Source organism: Mus musculus, chromosome X (assembly GCF_000001635.26).
Source record: "Mus musculus strain C57BL/6J chromosome X, GRCm38.p6 C57BL/6J".
In the NCBI taxonomy this organism is placed as follows: domain Eukaryota; kingdom Metazoa; phylum Chordata; class Mammalia; order Rodentia; family Muridae; genus Mus; species Mus musculus.
Window position 1 is genome coordinate 18,299,985 of NC_000086.7, and position 17,958 is coordinate 18,317,942.

Consider the following 17,958-nt stretch of genomic DNA (forward strand, 5'->3'; position numbering starts at 1 on the left):
TTGGTTTCTCCATCTATGGTAATTGAGAGTTTGGCCGGGTATAGTAGCCTGGGCTGGCATTTGTGTTCTCTTAGTGTCTGTATAACATCTGTCCAGGCTCTTCTGGCTTTCATAGTCTCTGGTGAAAAGTCTGGTGTAATTCTGATAGGCCTTCCTTTATATGTTACTTGACCTTTCTCCCTTACTGCTTTTAATATTCTATCTTTATTTAGTGCATTTGTTGTTCTGATTATTATGTGTCGGGAGGAATTTCTTTTCTGGTCCAGTCTATTTGGAGTTCTGTAGGCTTCTTGTATGATCATGGGCATCTCTTTCTTTATGTTTGGGAAGTTTTCTTCAATTATTTTGTTGAAGATATTAGCTGGCCCTTTAAGTTGAAAATCTTCATTCTCATCAATTCCTATTATCCGTAGGTTTGGTCTTCTCATTGTGTCCTGGATTTCCTGGATGTTTTGAGTTAGGATCCTTTTGCATTTTGTATTTTCTTTGACTGTTGTGTTGATGTTCTCTATGGAATCTTCTGCACCTGAGATTCTCTCTTCCATTTCTTGTATTCTGTTGCTGATGCTCGCATCTATGGTTCCAGATCTCTTTCCTAGGGTTTCTATCTCCAGCGTTGCCTCGCTTTGGGTTTTCTTTACTGTGTCTACTTCCCTTTTTAGTTCTAGTATGGTTTTGTTCATTTCCATTACTTGTTTGGATGTGTTTTCCTGTTTTTCTTTAAGGACTTCTACCTGTTTGGCTGTGTTTTCCTGCTTTTCTTTAAAGGCCTGTAACTCTTTAGCAGTGCTCTCCTGTAATTCTTTAAGTGACTTATGAAAGTCCTTCTTGATGTCCTCTATCATCATCATGAAAAATGTTTTTAAGTCTGGGTCTAGATTTTCGGTTGTGTTGGGGTGCCCAGGACTAGGTGGGGTGGGAGTGCTGCGTTCTGATGATTGTGAGTGGTCTTGATTTCTGTTAGTAGGATTCTTACGTTTGCCTTTCGCCATCTGGTAATCTCTGAAGCTAGCTGTTATAGTTGTCTCTGTTAAGAGCTTGTACTTCAGGTGACTCTGTTAGCCTCTATAAGCAGACCTGGGAGGGTAGCACTCTCCTTGGTTTCAGTGGGTAGAGTATTCTCTGCAGGAAAGCTCTCTTCTTGCAGGGAAGGTACCCAGATATCTGGTGTTCGAACCGGACTCCTGGCAGAAGTTGTGTTCCACTCACTAGAGGTCTTAGGATCCCGTGGGGAATCCCGTGTGGGCCCTTGCAGGTGTCAGGCGACTCCGCTGGCCAGGAAGCCCTGGGCTCGAGTGGAGCGGTAGGGGCTTTTGTCCCGGGTCAGGCCCGGGCAGTCTGCTTCCCTATGTACCGCAGTCTCAGATTCCGCGCGATTGGATTGGGGCCGGCGCTGTGTTCCACTCACCAGAGGTCTTAGGGTCCTGTGGGGAATCCCGTGTGGGCCCTTGCGGGTGTTGGGCAAGACTCTGCTGGCAAGGTAGCCCGGGGCTCGAGTCTTGAGTCGAGCGGAAGGGACTTGTGCCCCAGATCAGGCCCGGGTAGCCTGCTTCCCTATGTACCGCAGTCTCAGGTTCTGCGCGATTGGATTGGGGCCGGCGCTGTGTTCCACTCACCAGAGGTCTTAGGATCCCGTGGGGAGTCCTGTGTGGGCCCTTGCGGGTGTCAGGCAACTCCGCTGGCCAGGAAGCCCTGGGCTCGAGTGGAGCGGAAGTGGCTTTTGTCCCGGGTCGACTAATTACATTCTTAGTTGCTTCTCCTGTTAAAGCACTTGCAACTAGAAAGCCTGAAAAGGTATCAATAGTCACATATGCATATTTTACTTTTCCAAAATCAGAAGTATGAGTAACATCCATTTGTAATAATTGATAAGGTTTAAGTCCTTGAGGATTAACACCATTATGTGGTACAGGTAGAAATTGAGGACAAGTATTTACAATTTGACATGGACATTCTCTATAAATACCAAAGTGTCTCAAGCTATTTTTATGATGTGAGATTCTTCCTGTGTAAGGCCTATAATCTGCCTGGTATACAAATCTGCTGTGGTATTGCCCTAAGGAGTCTGTCCAGGTAATCCAGTATGAGCTCTTAAATGTCCAAAGACAGTCCTTTAAAGAAACAGTACTTTCTCTTGAGTTGCATTTGAATAAGTAATTGCAAAATTTGAGAATTAGCAGGATCTAAAAAAAGGAACAATTTCAAGCAATTGTAAGCCATGAGCTATATATTAGCTATCAGTATACAAATTAAAAGCTTGATTTTTCAACATTTCAAAAATAGTGGCTATAGCACATAATTCTATAGCCTGTGCTGAAAGCAGGGGGAAACTCAAGAGAATAAACATGTGGTCCAATTACATATGCTGCTCTCCTATATATGATCTGTTTATAAATATAGTAGATGCATTCTTTATGTGATGCATGCATAAATTTACAAGAAATGCAAAACCATGCATAGAAGCAAATTGTAACAACTTGTCTTTTGGATAATATTTATCAACTCTGCCTAAAATGTTTGCCATGCAATAGGCCAAATATCAGTATTCTGCAGTAACCAATTTAATTGCTTGTATTAGTCAGGGTTCTCTAGAGTCACAGAACTTACGGATAGTCTCTAGTTAGTAAAGGAATTTATTGATAACTTACAGTCGGCAGCCCAATTCCTTACAATTGTTCAGTCGCAGCTGTGAATGGAAATCCAAGGATCTAGCAGTTACTCAGTCTCACACGGCAAGCAGGCGAAGGAGCAAGAGCAAGAGCTAGACTCCCTTCTTCCAATGTCCTTATATTGTCTCCAGCAAAAGGTGTAGCCCAGATTAAAGGTGTGTTCCACCACACCTTTAATCCCAGATGAAAGGCATAGCCCAGATTAAAGGTGTGTTCCTTAACTCGGAGATTCAATCTTCTGGAATCCATAGCCACTATGGCTCAAGATCTTCAAACCAAGATCCAGATAAGGATCTCCAAGCCTCCAGATAAGGGTCACTGGTGAGCCTTCCAATTCCGGATTGTAGTTCATTCCAAATATTGTCAAGTTGACAACCAGGAATAGCCACTACAATCCACCCCTTGTCAACTTGACACAAATAATATCTCATGTTCACATGAAACAATAACAAGGTTGTAAATACGCCTAACATGATATAACTATCCCTCGTACAATCGCAAACGCATTAGTAAATTTACAATGGGCATTCATATTACTTTATAATCCTCGTTTCTGCAACTGGTTACGTGGCCTTAATTGGTATTTATAACTACCTTCCTCTACTACCCATTCTGTATTTCCTTCACCTTCAGCCAGCACCTCAGCAGGTCTTGGCTCTTTTCCTGGAGGATTGACCCATACCTTCATTCCTGATGGGTCTGCGTCCTTTGTCATCCTGCTTGGATTAGGCTGTTGTAGTTTCCCATTGACTTTAATCACAGGACATGGTAGTACTAAGAGACGCCCTAAGGGATCTCCTGCACTCCAGACATAATCTTGCTTACCACCATTGTGAAGAGGTAATCCAATTTCCCCATGGTAATCTGGATCTATCACCCCTCCTAACACTGTTATTCCTTTTTTAGCCTGTTGGTTTAAGGGCATTAGAAGCCCAAAATGACCAGGGGGAAGTCTGAGCTTCCAGTTCAATGAAATGTTTGTTGTAGCTCCTGGTAGGAGCACTCCCCTCTCTGGAGCCAAAACTTCTAAGCCAGCAGAACCTAGAGTTATGGGGACAGGAAGCAAAAATTTTCCTAGAGGGTCACTAGGAGTGATAGTAAGTGGAACTATTCCGTTTTCCACCCCTTGATTCCTGGACCCATGAATCCTGGCTATGGGTGAAACTGTACCATATATCGAGCGCTGATTCAAAGCATATACTGCCTTCTGAAGAACTCTGCCCCAGCCTTCCAAGCTGTTACCACCTAATTGGCGCTGTAACTGCGTCTTCAAAAGGCCATTCCATCTTTCTATCAGCCCAGCTGCTTCAGGATGATGGGGAATGTGGTAAGACCAGTGAATTCCATGATCGTGAGCCCACTGTCGTACTTCTCTGGCTGTGAAATGAGTTCCTTGGTCAGAAGCAATACTGTGTGGAATACCATGACGATAGATGAGGCATTCTGTCAGTCCGTGAATGGTGGTTTTAGCAGAGGCATTACGTGCAGGAAAGGCAAATCCATAACCAGAATAAGTATCTACTCCAGTAAGAACAAAACGCTGTCCTTTCCACGAAGGAAGTGGTCCAATGTAGTCAACCTGCCACCAGGTTGCTGGCTGGTCACCTCGAGGAATGGTGCCATATCTGGGGCTCAGTGTTGGTTTCTGCTGTTGGCAGATCTGGCAATCAGCAGCAGCTGTAGCCAGGTCAGCCTTGGTGAGTGGAAGCCCATGTTGCTGAGCCCAAGCATAACCTCCATCTCGACCACCATGGCCACTTTGTTCATGTGCCCATTGAGCAATGACAGGGATGGCTGGGGAGAGAGGCTGATTGTCCACAGAACGGGTCATCTTATCCACTTGATTATTGAACTCCTCCTCAGCTGAAGTCACCTTTTGGTGAGCATTTACATGGGACACAAATATCTTCACATCCTTTGCCCATTTGGAGAGATCTATCCACATACTTCTTCCCCAGACGTCTTTCTCACCAATTTTCCAATTGTGATCTTTCCAAGTCCCTGACCATCCAGCCAATCCATTGGCTACAGCCCATGAGTCAGTGAATAATCGTACATCTGGCCACTTCTTCTTACAAACAAACTGTAATACCATGTGTACTGCCCGAAGTTCTGCCCACTGTGAAGATTTCCCTTCACCTGTGTCTTTCAAGGTTGTCCCAGAAAGGGGTTGTAATGCTGCAGCTGTCCACTTCTGGGTGGTGCCTGCATAACGTGCAGAGCCATCAGTAAACCAGGCTCTAGTCTTCTCCTCTTCGGTCAGTTGATCATAGGGAACACCCCATGAGGCTATAGGTGCATGCTTGGCAGCAGATGGCATTGTAACAGGAGTAGAAACCATAGGCATTTGAGCAACTTCTTCATGTAACTTGCTTGTGCCTTCAGGACCTGCTCTGGCCCGATCACGTATATACCACTTCCATTTGATAATAGACTGCTGCTGTGCACGTCCCACTTTATGACTTGCAGGGTCTGATAGTACCCAGCTCATGATGGGTAGTTCAGGTCGCATAGTGACTTGGTGTCCTATTGTCAGACGTTCAGTTTCCACTAAGGCCCAATAGCAGGCCAAGAGCTGTTTTTCAAAGGGAGAATAGTTGTCTGCAGATGATGGTAGAGCTTTGCTCCAAAATCCCAAAGGCCTTTTCTGTGATTCACCTACAGGGGCCTGCCAGAGGCTCCAAACAGCATCTCTATCAGCCACAGACACCTCAAGTACCATCGGATCTGCTGGGTCATATGGTCCAAGTGGTAGAGCAGCCTGCACAGCAGCCTGGACCTGTTGAAGGGCCTTCTCCTGTTCCAGGCCCCACACAAAGCTAGCAGCTTTCCGAGTCACTTGGTAAATAGGCCTAAGTAACACACCCAAGTGAGGGATGTGTTGTCTCCAGAATCCAAATAGACCCACTAAACGTTGTGCTTCTTTCTTGGTTGTAGGAGGGGCCAGGTGCAATAACTTATCTTTCACCTTAGAAGGAATATCTCTGCATGCCCCACACCACTGGACTCCTAAGAATTTCACTGAGGTAGATGGTCCTTGAATTTTGGTTGGATTTATTTCCCATCCTCTGATACGCATATGTGTTACCAATGAGTCCAAAGTGGTTGCTACTTCCTGCTCACTTGGTCCAATCAGCATAATGTCATCAATATAGTGCACCAATGTGATATTTTGTGGAAGATCCAAACGATCAAGATCCCTTCTAACTAAATTATGACACAGGGCAGGAGAGTTAATATATCCTTGAGGCAAAACTGTGAAGGTATACTGTTGGCCTTGCCAACTGAAAGCAAATTGCTTCTGGTGGTCCTTATGGACAGGTACTGAGAAGAAGGCATTTGCCAGATCAATAGCCGCATACCAGGTGCCAGGAGATGTGTTAATTTGCTCAAGTAACGAAACTACATCTGGTACAGCAGCTGCAATTGGAGTTACTAGCTGATTTAGTTTTCGATAATCAACTGTCATTCTCCATGAGCCATCTGTTTTCTGCACTGGCCAGATAGGAGAGTTAAACGGAGATGTGGTGGGAACCACCACCCCTGCGTCTTTCAAGTCCTTGATAGTGGCAGTAATTTCTGCAATGCCTCCAGGAATACGATACTGTTTTTGATTCACTATTTTCTTTGGCAAAGGCAACTCTAAAGGCTTCCATTTGGCCTTTCCAACCATAATAGCCCTCACTCTACAGTTCAGGGAACCAATATGAGAATTCTGCCAATTTCTGAGTATATCTATCCCAATTATACATTCTGGAACTGGGGAAATCACCACAGGATGTGTCCGGGGACCTACTGGACCTACTGTGAGTCGGACATCAGTCAAAACTCCATTAATCACCTGCCCTCCATAAGCCCCTACTTTAACTGGAGGGCCACAATGTTTCTTGGGATCCCCTGGGATCAGTGTCAACTCAGAACCAGTATCCAGCAGACCCCGAAAAGTCTGATTATTTCCTTTTCCCCAGTGTACAGTTACCCTTGTAAAAGGCCGTAGGTCCCTCTGGGGAAGAACTGGAGAAAGGGTAACAGCAAAACCTTTGAGTGTCTTATCAAGATCCTTCCTCAGCGGAACCTGGCCACCCCTTCATTCAAGGGGTTCTGGATCTGCAAACTGTCTCAAGTCTGGAAATTGATTCACTGGCCGAGATTGCTGTTTACCACGATCTAATGTAGCCTTTCTTTCATTTGGCTGTTTACCACGATCTAATGTAGCCTTTCTTTCATTTGTTTGAGAATTTTTCTGCTTATACAGATCAAACAAATATGCAGTAGGCTTCCTATGTATTTCATTCCTGGAAACACCATGATTGGTTAGCCAGTACCAAAGGTCCAACCGAGTCATGCCATTATAAATTTCACCTCTCCTGTGCTGACCATTACTGGGTATGTTATTATAAACATTCTTTTGTCTACGCTGTCCATTATAATAACTAGAATCACCTTGTCTCGGGCGATTCAATGCTGCCACCTGGCCCTTGTTACCTCGGAATCCAACTAAACCCAGTGAATTTAATTCATCTAATTGAGCAGAAGCATCTCCAATGCTAAGATCTGGCACAAGGAAAAGGGAAAGAACAAAACCCTTCAAATGTGCTGGTGCCCCTCTCACCAATTTGCGTCTTATAGAGCTGGTGAAAGGCATATCTTCTGGACCTTCCCATTGTGGACAATTATGCTTTACACAATATATCCACTCTAGCATTGCAATTTCCCTAAGTCTTAAAATCCCTTCATCAACACTAAGCCATGGAATATCAGGCATCTCCAAGTCATTTCCAGTAGGCCATCTTTTGATAAACACCTCAGCCAACCATTCAAACAAACTTTTGACACCTTTTTTAACTATGCGAGCTTCCGTATTAAACCTAGAATCTCTACTCAGAGGACCCATGTCAATAAACTCAGCCTGCTCTAGTTTTATGTTCCTTCCACCCTTATCCCACACCCTTAAAATCCATTCCCACACATATTCACCAGGTTTCTGCTTGAATGAATTAGCAAACTCATTAAGCTCCTTAGTAGTGTAGCGAATTTCCTCATGGACTACACTTTCTACCTCCCCTCTAGGAGCCTGTTTTGCTTTGAGTCTGGTTACAGGTCTAGAAGAAACTATTGGTGGGCCGTGAGCAGACTCTGCAAAATTAATTTCCTCATGTGGGGAAGGCATTATTTCAAGAGGTGGGGCTGAGGGTACTACTTCCTCAGGTGGGGCAAACCCTTGAGAATCTGAGGATTCAAAATTCTCAGCTTCAACATGGTCTTCCCACACATCCCCATCCCATGTTGTAGGATCCCATTCTTTGCCAATTAGAGCCCTTACTTTAACTGTCGACACACTCTGAGGCTGAGACTTGAATTTTCGCTGTAGTTCAGCCAACCTTACAATGAGAGTTTCTGTTTGATTTTCTGCAACTTGAGCTCTATTGCTACAAGAGAGAAGATTCTCCTCAAGGACACACTTAGCAACTTTTAGATCGTTTACTTGTGTCTGGAGCCTTTCGATTTTATCACACAACTCCTTCCTTTCATTCATCATTTTTTCCACAGATACTAAGAGCAGCCAGCCAGTAAAATCATTTTTCGATTTTTTCCCCATCTTGTAGAAAGCTTTGTGCACTGAATCACCTAATTCATTAAGAAAATCAAGGGCATTAGCTTCTTTAAGTTCGGAATATAGTTTCAACCATGGGTCTTCAAAATTCTCTGAGCTCCCAGGAGGGAGAGAATCTGGAGAGGTTTCAATAGTTGAAAGTGCTGGTGGATCAACAAGCCAATTCCAGAATTTTAAAAGATTCATCCTTGTACTTCTGTTACTCTAGAACCACTCCTGGTACCAACTTCTGTATTAGTCAGGGTTCTCTAGAGTCACAGAACTTACGGATAGTCTCTAGTTAGTAAAGGAATTTATTGATAACTTACAGTCGGCAGCCCAATTCCTTACAATTGTTCAGTCGCAGCTGTGAATGGAAATCCAAGGATCTAGCAGTTACTCAGTCTCACACGGCAAGCAGGCGAAGGAGCAAGAGCAAGAGCTAGACTCCCTTCTTCCAATGTCCTTATATTGTCTCCAGCAAAAGGTGTAGCCCAGATTAAAGGTGTGTTCCACCACACCTTTAATCCCAGATGAAAGGCATAGCCCAGATTAAAGGTGTGTTCCTTAACTCGGAGATTCAATCTTCTGGAATCCATAGCCACTATGGCTCAAGATCTTCAAACCAAGATCCAGATAAGGATCTCCAAGCCTCCAGATAAGGGTCACTGGTGAGCCTTCCAATTCCGGATTGTAGTTCATTCCAAATATTGTCAAGTTGACAACCAGGAATAGCCACTACATTGCTATTTGAAATAGGAATAAATGTCTCATCTGGTTCGTAAGACATTCATTACACAATACTTTCCTGATTTTATCTTACAGCAACAGCTTCATAATAGACTGTTAAAACTTTACTTGGAGATGAAGAAAGATGAATTGACATTAATGATCTCTTTTGCCAAAGAATTGCTGTGGGCACATGAGAAGCAATGACTCAAACAGCCAACAATTGATCTAATGTATCTGATGTTGGCTAATGCTTCCTCTTCTTTCTGCAAAACTATTCATCCTTCACCAGTTAATTTGCATCCCCCTTGAGAATGTCAAACAGAGGCTTAAGTCCTCCTATGGTGAGCTTAAGGTGAGGTATTAGCCAATTAACATCTCCTAGAAATTTTTGAAAATAATTTGAAGTTAGTAAATCATCTTTTCTTTCTTGAATTTTCTTTTTTTCTCCTTTTTTTTTGTTTTTGTTTGTTTGTTTGTTTGTTTTAGACAGGGTTTCTCTGTATAGCCCTGGCTGTCCTGGAACTCACTTTGTAGACCAGGCTGGCCTCGAACTCAGAAATCCGCCTGCCTCTGCCTTCTGAGTGCTGGGATTAAAGGCATGTGCCACCATGCCCGGCTTTTTCTTGAATTTTCTGTGTCACAATTTTTTTAGACTATAACTGAGGCCCCCAAAATTGAAAAAGATAATGCCTTTGAATCTTTTTTGGAGCAACAAATATTCCAAATTTTTAAAGCCCATTGTATAAGAGCAAAGCCTTGTAGTAAAACTCCTTCAGAGGGATCATCCAATAAAATACCCTTCATATAATGAATAATATACACTGAAAGATTCACAGTCCTAACTTCTTGTATTGAAGCAGAAACAAAATTTCTATATAATGTAAGACTATTAGCCATTCCTTGATGTCGTGTCCGCTCTCGACCAGCAAGAACGACAGGACCACCAGTCCTTCTAACAGCAGTTTATTCAGCAAACTTCCGTCTTCATCTCTCTCGCTTCAACTTTTTCTCTCTCAACTTTATCTCTCTCTCTAACCCGGGCCTCTCACTCTTATATACTCTCAGCCCTCATCCACTCACGGCAGGCCATGTCACCTCACCAGGCTCGCAGCTTCAGCTAATCAGGGCAGCAGGGGCATGTCTCCACCAAAATGGATTCACCAGTATCCTGGTGCACCTGCGCAGCTCTCACGATGGTTGTGGCTTATTTTCAGGTGTATGAGGAAGTCAGGTGCAAGTCATAAGACTTAGCTGCAGTCCCTGGTGCCTTCTTGGGACTGCTGCCACATCCGCTCCTCACACCTTGAGGCAAAACTTTCCAATGATACCGCTTCATGGGCTCTTTAAAATTACAAGATCACTAAAAAGCAAACCCTTTACAGTCATCAGTATACAAAGGAACAGTATAAAAATAATCCTCCATCTAGTAAACACCTTTCTGGGGGCTGGTCAGTATGACAAAGACAAAAGCAATACGACACAAGCTTCCCCTGAGGCTGCTCTGAGCTTTGCATTAACTATAAATATTTATTAATCTGAGCCTATTTCCTGATGTGTGGCCCAATGATTACCCCTCCTGCAGCGAGGACAGATTCCGGAGGAGTGATTCTGCTGCCTGTCTATGCCTCTATTTTTTTAGACAGTCTTTCCTAAAATGATATATGGTTCCATATTTAAAACATTCCTTGTCATCTCAGTGCTGTGAAATCATTTCTTGTACTGTAGTTCCCTGTAAGGCAGCAGCCATAGCCAGATCCTGATTGTATGAGGGTCCAATTTCTGTCTCCAAAAATTCTACCAACTACTTTTAGCTTTTAATTGGGACCCTGTTAGATAAACTACCACTGAGATATCCATCAACAGGGGCAGGAGGCTGGTATTACTCTTTCAACCATCTCTACTTGATTGATTTTTTTTTTAATTACAAACATGGGTGAGTTAAAAATTGTGCGCATGTGATTGAACTGCAGCCAATGGAACACTAGCAGTTTAACCACAATCTTCAAGTTTCTCTTGTGACACCAGAGCACAACCACAACTTTGGAAAGTAAAATTCAACCTTCAACAAACAAAACAGTCTCTCCAAAATCAACACCAAGTGCATCATCCCCCTGCTACAAAGTTTTTGACTGCCAGTTACTGTGCATGATGGCGCCGCCTCTTGGCTCATGCCACGTGTTGTTGTTTAAAAGGACTCCAACCCTGAGTTACCAGTTTTAAGCAAACTTTCTGTTACCAATGATACAAATTTCTAATCATATCCTGTTGTAGTAAATCTCTCCATCCCAAATATGCCCCAGCAATGAAAACATAATTCAATTAATATGAATACATGCTGTATGCCTAGATTGGGCAGATCTACCTCTATACCTCTATCTTGCACATCTATGAAACCCCTTAGAAATTGTGGTTTCTCCAGGCCATGTGCTTCTGCCCCACTTTTCTTCTTCCTCCTCTGTGTTCTTTCCCTATTCCATTTTCTCCTTCTTCCCTCTCCCCACCTTCTGCTCCACCTTCCCTTTATCTGCCCAATCATCAGCTCTCCTTTATTTTACAAATTAAGGTGGGAAGCAGGTTTACAGGAAATCACCTGAGTGCTGACTTGTTCAAAACCCCTCACTGGAGAATGGAATTAACATCAAATATAATTAGCCCCAGGGCTATCTGCAACAATGCCCAATAACTTGTAAGCCAATACTCTATAACCAAGGCATGCAGAACATATTTCTATGTTTAAAACCAGTTAAAAACAAAAATGAAATGGCTATACATATCTTATATATTTAGACCAAACAAAATTTTCTTGGTTTTTCTAGCTGTGATTTCAAGAGAAAAAGAACCTTGTCACTTGCTGAACCCAATAAACACAATTGCAGAGATTTTTCTAGGAAAAACAGCCATTAACATACTTGCCATAAAACTTGAGAAGCTGCTGGCCCCTTTTAAAGCAGCTTTACTCCAACTGTGCTTGATTCCCAGCTACAGTGCAGGGTATCTTATCAGTTTCTACTGTGCAAATTGAGATTGCCTTCAAAACAAGGGATGGATAACCAGCAGATAAAGTTTTAACCATTTTTTTTCTTTTGAACATGAAACAGAACAATCATTTAAACAATTAAACAAAAACAGACACACATGGACAAATTGGTGCACCAAAGACAGACAATAGACAGAGATGGAAGAGAACTTGATGTAACCAGAACTAAGGATATCTCCATTAGTAGCCAGAGAGGAGGAAGCAGGACATCTCCTTATTTCCTCCTGTTCCTAGGATAGCTCTGAAATCCATTTTCCTTCTCTTTTGCTAACGTGTCCCAGACAGGAGACAACTGCTTTTCTAAAACCTATTCTCTCTCTCTCTCTCTCTCTCTCTCTCTCTCTCTCTCTCTCTCTCTCCCATGTCATTTGTATATTTACCATTCCTACTTCTGGGAACTATGTACAGCATAAATCTGCTTTAACTAAGAATTTTTCTAAATCTGTTTTTTTTGTTTTGTTTGGTTTTTGTTTTTGTTTTTGTTTTTTGTTTTTTTTTAAACACCCTGCTCCTCTCACCTGATGCAGCTCTTGGCTGTGGACAAATGCCTATATAGAATTCCCCTGTCCCAATACCGATATCACACCCCTAGGTAAATTCGACATCTGGTCTACACTTCGTTCAGCCTAGCCTGTATCCTCCTTTAATGTACCTTCTGCAACTACAGCCTCCAAAAAATAAAATTTATGGTTAGTGCTAGCATTAATGCTGTCTCTTGCTTAACGCCATGAAGGATTACTGTTACTTCTTCCATTTTCTGTGGAGCTCCATCCAAGACAGCATTTCTCAGTTAATCTCCCCCCCCCACACACACACACACATTTTCAGTCCCCTTGTAGAGGCACCACCTGTAGCTGTCCAGCTGTCATGGATGAACCAGGTACCACGACATGAGGTCAAGAGAAGGATGAAGCCAAGATGAAGGTTTCTAATCAAGGATTAAAGTTTAATATTTAGCACTGTACTTATATAGGGAGAGCCCACAGACTCATCCTTTGTTTCAGCTGTATTATGTTGCAAAGCAAGCTCAGCAGACAGTCTGCTCCTGTAAGAAATTGCAGATGCGGCATGGTGGAAGTCTACACCTAGGTTGGTGGAAGACTACACCTAGGTTGGCAGAAGACTGTGGCAAACACTTAAGGTCTATTTAGCCTGCTCAAGGCTGGGGGAAGGGCAAAATTGGGAATTAAGAAAGAGGTGGCAGGGCCAATTAAAAGATATAAACAGCTCAGAGCAAAACTAGGCAACAGCCTTAATGCCTCTCACATGGCCCTGGCACAGGAGAAATTCGTAGCCACAAGATAAGCCCTGGAACCCTCATGATAACTAGCTAGGTTGGCAGCCAAAGCATAAATAATCCCCATTTCTCTTTAGATACATTGGGCAGATTTGGTGTGATGTGACTCCTGTTTAGCTGGTCAGCATTGAAAAAGAAAGCCATTCTAAGCCCATTGTGGCTCATGTCTTTAATCCCTACAGTAAAGAAGCAGAGGCTGGTGGACTGTTGGTTTTCTGGGTTATGCTGCATGGTTGAAAAGAGACACAGCATGATGAATTTAGGCTTCTCAAGCAGCAGGGGCATCAGCCTCTCAAGGAAGGAACAACCACCCTTTTTGCAGAGCTGCACAAAAGGCACCTTTAGCAAATCGACTTTGCATATCAAAACCTCTTATCTAGATGTTGTCTTGAAAAAGAACCATCACCTTAAGTAAGTCTCAGCCAACGAGACTTCTGGTTTGCTGGGCATTTCTTCTGACTAAGTTACGCAAGAGCTCCGAGAATCCTTTAAAAGGACAATCCCATAAAATCTCAGTTAATAATCACTGACAAAAAGGCTACTTCCAGGCCTTGGTACCCTCACTCCTGAATTCATGCCAGAGACAATGGTTATGCTAAAATTCTCCTATAGTGGATCTCTGAGTTCAAGGCCAGCCTAATCTGTAGAGCAAGTCCCAGGCCAGCCAGGGTTACATAGATAGAGGTTCTCTCAAAAGAAAAAAAAGGAGAAGGAGGAGGAGGAGACAGAGAAGGAGAAGGGGAAGGGGAAGGGGAAGGGGAAGGGGAAGGGGAAGGGGAAGGGGAAGGGGAAGGGGAAGGGGAAGGGGAAGAGGAAGAGGAAGAAGAAGAAGAAGAAGAAGAAGAAGAAGAAGAAGAAGAAGAAGAAGAAGAAGAAGAAGAATCGTGAATAAGAAGAGAAACAAGCCATCCTAGTGTCTCCCATATTTCAAGGTGCTATAGTCTGGCACCGTCTTGAGAGAGGACCTATTTGAGACTGAGCTACTCTGGGGACCTGAAAACAAGGTACAGTCACAAGTCATGGAGGCAGGGGGTAATATGCCCACCTCTGGGCAGGTGAAGGATACAAGAGGCAGTTGTAGAAAGGATGAATGTTGATGCAGCAGGGAACTCAGACTGGGAACTCACACTGGGATTCTTGCCTTCCATGGTGAGAAGTTCTATTGCTTGTGGATTACTATGGAGACAAAACTCTATGTGTGCTGCCTATGGCTTCCACAGCCATAGAACTGCATTCCCACTATATTTCATATGCTGTCAGCTGGGTTTGTGATTTCTAACCACAGGTATGGCCAATTGCTCAATTTGTGCATACCATTTTCTGATCACTGGATAGAATCTGAAAAGTGTGGAGGCTGGAAGACACAGTGCCCAGTTCTCTTGGATCTTCCCCTCAAATTCAGAATTCAGTGCTGTTTGCTTCCCTCAGTTTCTGATGCATTCAGCCACATGGTCAAACATCAGCATGGTGACCCGTCCAGCAGGTCCCCTATTCGAGGGTCTCAAGGGGACCTTCTCCTAAGAACCAAGTGGGGGGAAGAGAAGGACGGACACCAAGTGCGAGAAACGACACGTAAACAGTCTGAGAAGCATCAAGGTGTCGCTGTATTCAGAAAGGCTCAAGGCTTAAATGCACAAGCCAAAGGGGAAGTACTTTTCAGCAGGAGGGGTGGGGCAATAGAAATGCACAAGCAAAAGGGGAAGTACAAGTACTTCTCAGCAGGAGGGGTGGGGCAGTGGAAATTTTTCTTTTGGCAGCTACACAGGGAAGCAGGAACTTGGTGGTATCAGGGTGTGGTCAGGACATCTGGCACTGACTTAGGGCTGGAACTTTCTGTGGTTGTTCTTGGAACGGTGCGTCAGTGGCCCGCTTTTGGCCCCCTTTTCTTCTGGGGGGGGAGGTCCAATTCAGAGATCAGGACAATAGCGTTGTCTTAATAGCTCCCAACATCTCCCCCGTTTTAATATTTTTATAAAGGCATATTGTATAATAAATTTGTAGCCACGTTTTTAACGACCGCCTAAACGTCTGTTTGCTCACCGGGTGATTCTCTAAAACCACGAAGGACACAAGGACAAGTCATCTATGAGGCTTGAATTAACGGTTCCAGTCTGTTGGGTATAACCTGGGCTAGCCAAGGGATTTAGGAATGAAGCAAGCTCCGTGGGTAGAGGTAGAGGTCTGATCCCCAGTGTGCAATGTTAGGGGCCATGTACAGGATTGACTCTCAGGCCCACAGATTTTTACCCAGAGTAACCCTGACCTGCTCCCATGCCATTTTTCTTGGGGGAAGGACCCTAGGGCACTCAACCTTTATGCAATCAGACATGCCTCTCAGAGACTGTCTAACAGCTTCCAGACTAATCTCTATGCAGTACTTAGCCACACAACTCTCACGGGCGATGGCTTCAAGTTCCAATTTTTCAATGTGTCTAGGCTGGGATGACTGTTTAGTTTCCAATGTGGCGAGAATGTATATTACCATGTCGGAAGCACAGACTACGGCAATCTATAAATGATTCGTGGCATGAGACTGATAGCCGAATTTAGGGGGAGGGGAATGATCTTACTTAAGCACTTTATGGAAATTAAGTCTCTCTCCCTGAGACGAGGATGATGAAGCGGTATCCACGTCTGACTCTTCTCCACTAACCTGCTTGTTATCGCCTACGTCCAACCGATGGTAATGAACTGAAACAGATGTGCTTGAAAGAGATGAATCAATTTGAGATTTAACAAATCGGGTCAATTTCTGAAATGCCCAAGGACCAAAGGAAATCAATAATAGGAGTCCCAATAGGGGCCCCAAAAGGGAGGGCAACAAGCCATGGGGAGGTTGAAAACCAATTTTGGTACCATGACTCTTGTTGTTCTCTCTCTCTTTCTTTTGTCTAAGCTGGCAGTAACCTTGGCAATGCTATCTTTAACTAATCCGGTTTTATCAACATATACGCAGCATTCTTCCTTAAGTGCAGGGCATAAGCCTTCTTATTGTAGATAGAGCAAATCTAATCCCCTTCTATTTTGAAGGGCAACTTCTGAAAGGGAGACCAAGGAATCACTAAGATCATCTAGGCCCCTTTTTATATTCTCTATATCTTGGCTAAAAGCTTCATTGAGCAGATGGTTATTGCGTGCATTCTGTTGAGATGACACAAGGGTTTCGATTCCGGTCCCAGTCCCAGCAGCACCCAGGCCAAGAAGGACCGCAAGGGTCACTGCTGAGATAGGCTCTTTTTTGTGGCAGGATGGCAAGGAGGCACCTAGGTCCCAAAACTTTAATAAGTCATCTGACTTATGAATACTAACATTTGGAAAAAGCTGAACCAAGACACAATAATCTCTATTATTTATAAAATCTTGTATAATAATGTACCGTGTAAGGCCCGTGGAACATGCCAAAAAGGTATCATTTAGGGCAAGAAGATAAGAATACCTATTTTTATTTACTCTAAACGTATTATTACAAATCACTAGCAAGGGCCATGGCAGAAGCATATTTGGGCCCAACACACAACTTCCTACCCCAGAGAGTTCTGTCAAGGTAAGCTGAACTGACTCGAAGGGAAGCTGCCTAGTATCTGAAAGCAGGGTAAAATTTCCAAATAAGGCTATGCTCTCATAAAAGGGCGGGGAAGCAGAAAAGCACATCCAACAATCTTCAAATTCTGAAGCATTATCTCTTTGTGTCTTATCCAGCAAGGCTAAAGCAGAGGCATTCAATATAGACCACAGTAAATCAGTGGAAGAGGGGGGCCCGCTCACCTTCATCCAGGCCCATCGAGGCCTCAGTTCATCCAGGTCTACGTGCTCAGCCACGAGCAGGCCTCCCGTCCCGTGCCGGCAATGGCAGAGAGTTCTTGCTCAGACCCGCTGCCTCAGGCCAAAGAAGACCCAAAGGCCCAGCCTTGGCCTTCAGGTGGCTGCCATTCTTCCTGCCACACCACGCTCGCTGCCACTTTCAAGGCGTCCTCAAAGGCCTGGCTGGGGCTCCTTCGTGGGCCCGGCCCTGGAGAGCAGGTGGAGTTGGGGAGGCTGCCGCCATGCAGGCGCATCATTGGCAGGGCAAGAGTCACTGCAGAATGGCTGTGTGGCCTAGCCGGTGGCTGCCTCGAAGGCGAGGTCTCCTGGCATCCACGCTGCTCCTGGGCCCCTTGGGCTCACCCAGCGTGGGCCGAGGCCTGAGGGGCCTGGGGCGAAGAAGGCAGCACTCCCAAGCTCACTGAACTCTCTACCGGAACCCTGCACAATCTCCCATGGGGGCTAGGGGGTTGTCTGCAGTTGTCATCAAGGGAGACGGGCCCCATAGGGGGGGCCCTGTGGCCATTTCCCTGGACCGCAGGGAGTTGGTAGCCATTGATGTCAGTCTTAGATCAGCAATCTCGTGCCCAATGGTGGCCTCTCTTGCACTTAGGGCAAAGATGAGGGCGGGGGGGGGATTTTTGTTGGGTGACAGGCAGGGTTGAGACTAGGGTGCTCTGTCTTTGTGTAGGGCATTCTCTAGCAAAATGTCCAGGTTGGTTGCATCTATAACAATTTTTTTTCTCCTTTATTTAGTTGTAGAGCAGCCCCAATGGCCAGGTTAATAGACTTAGAAACTTGTTGAGAAAACACATCTACCTCATTACAA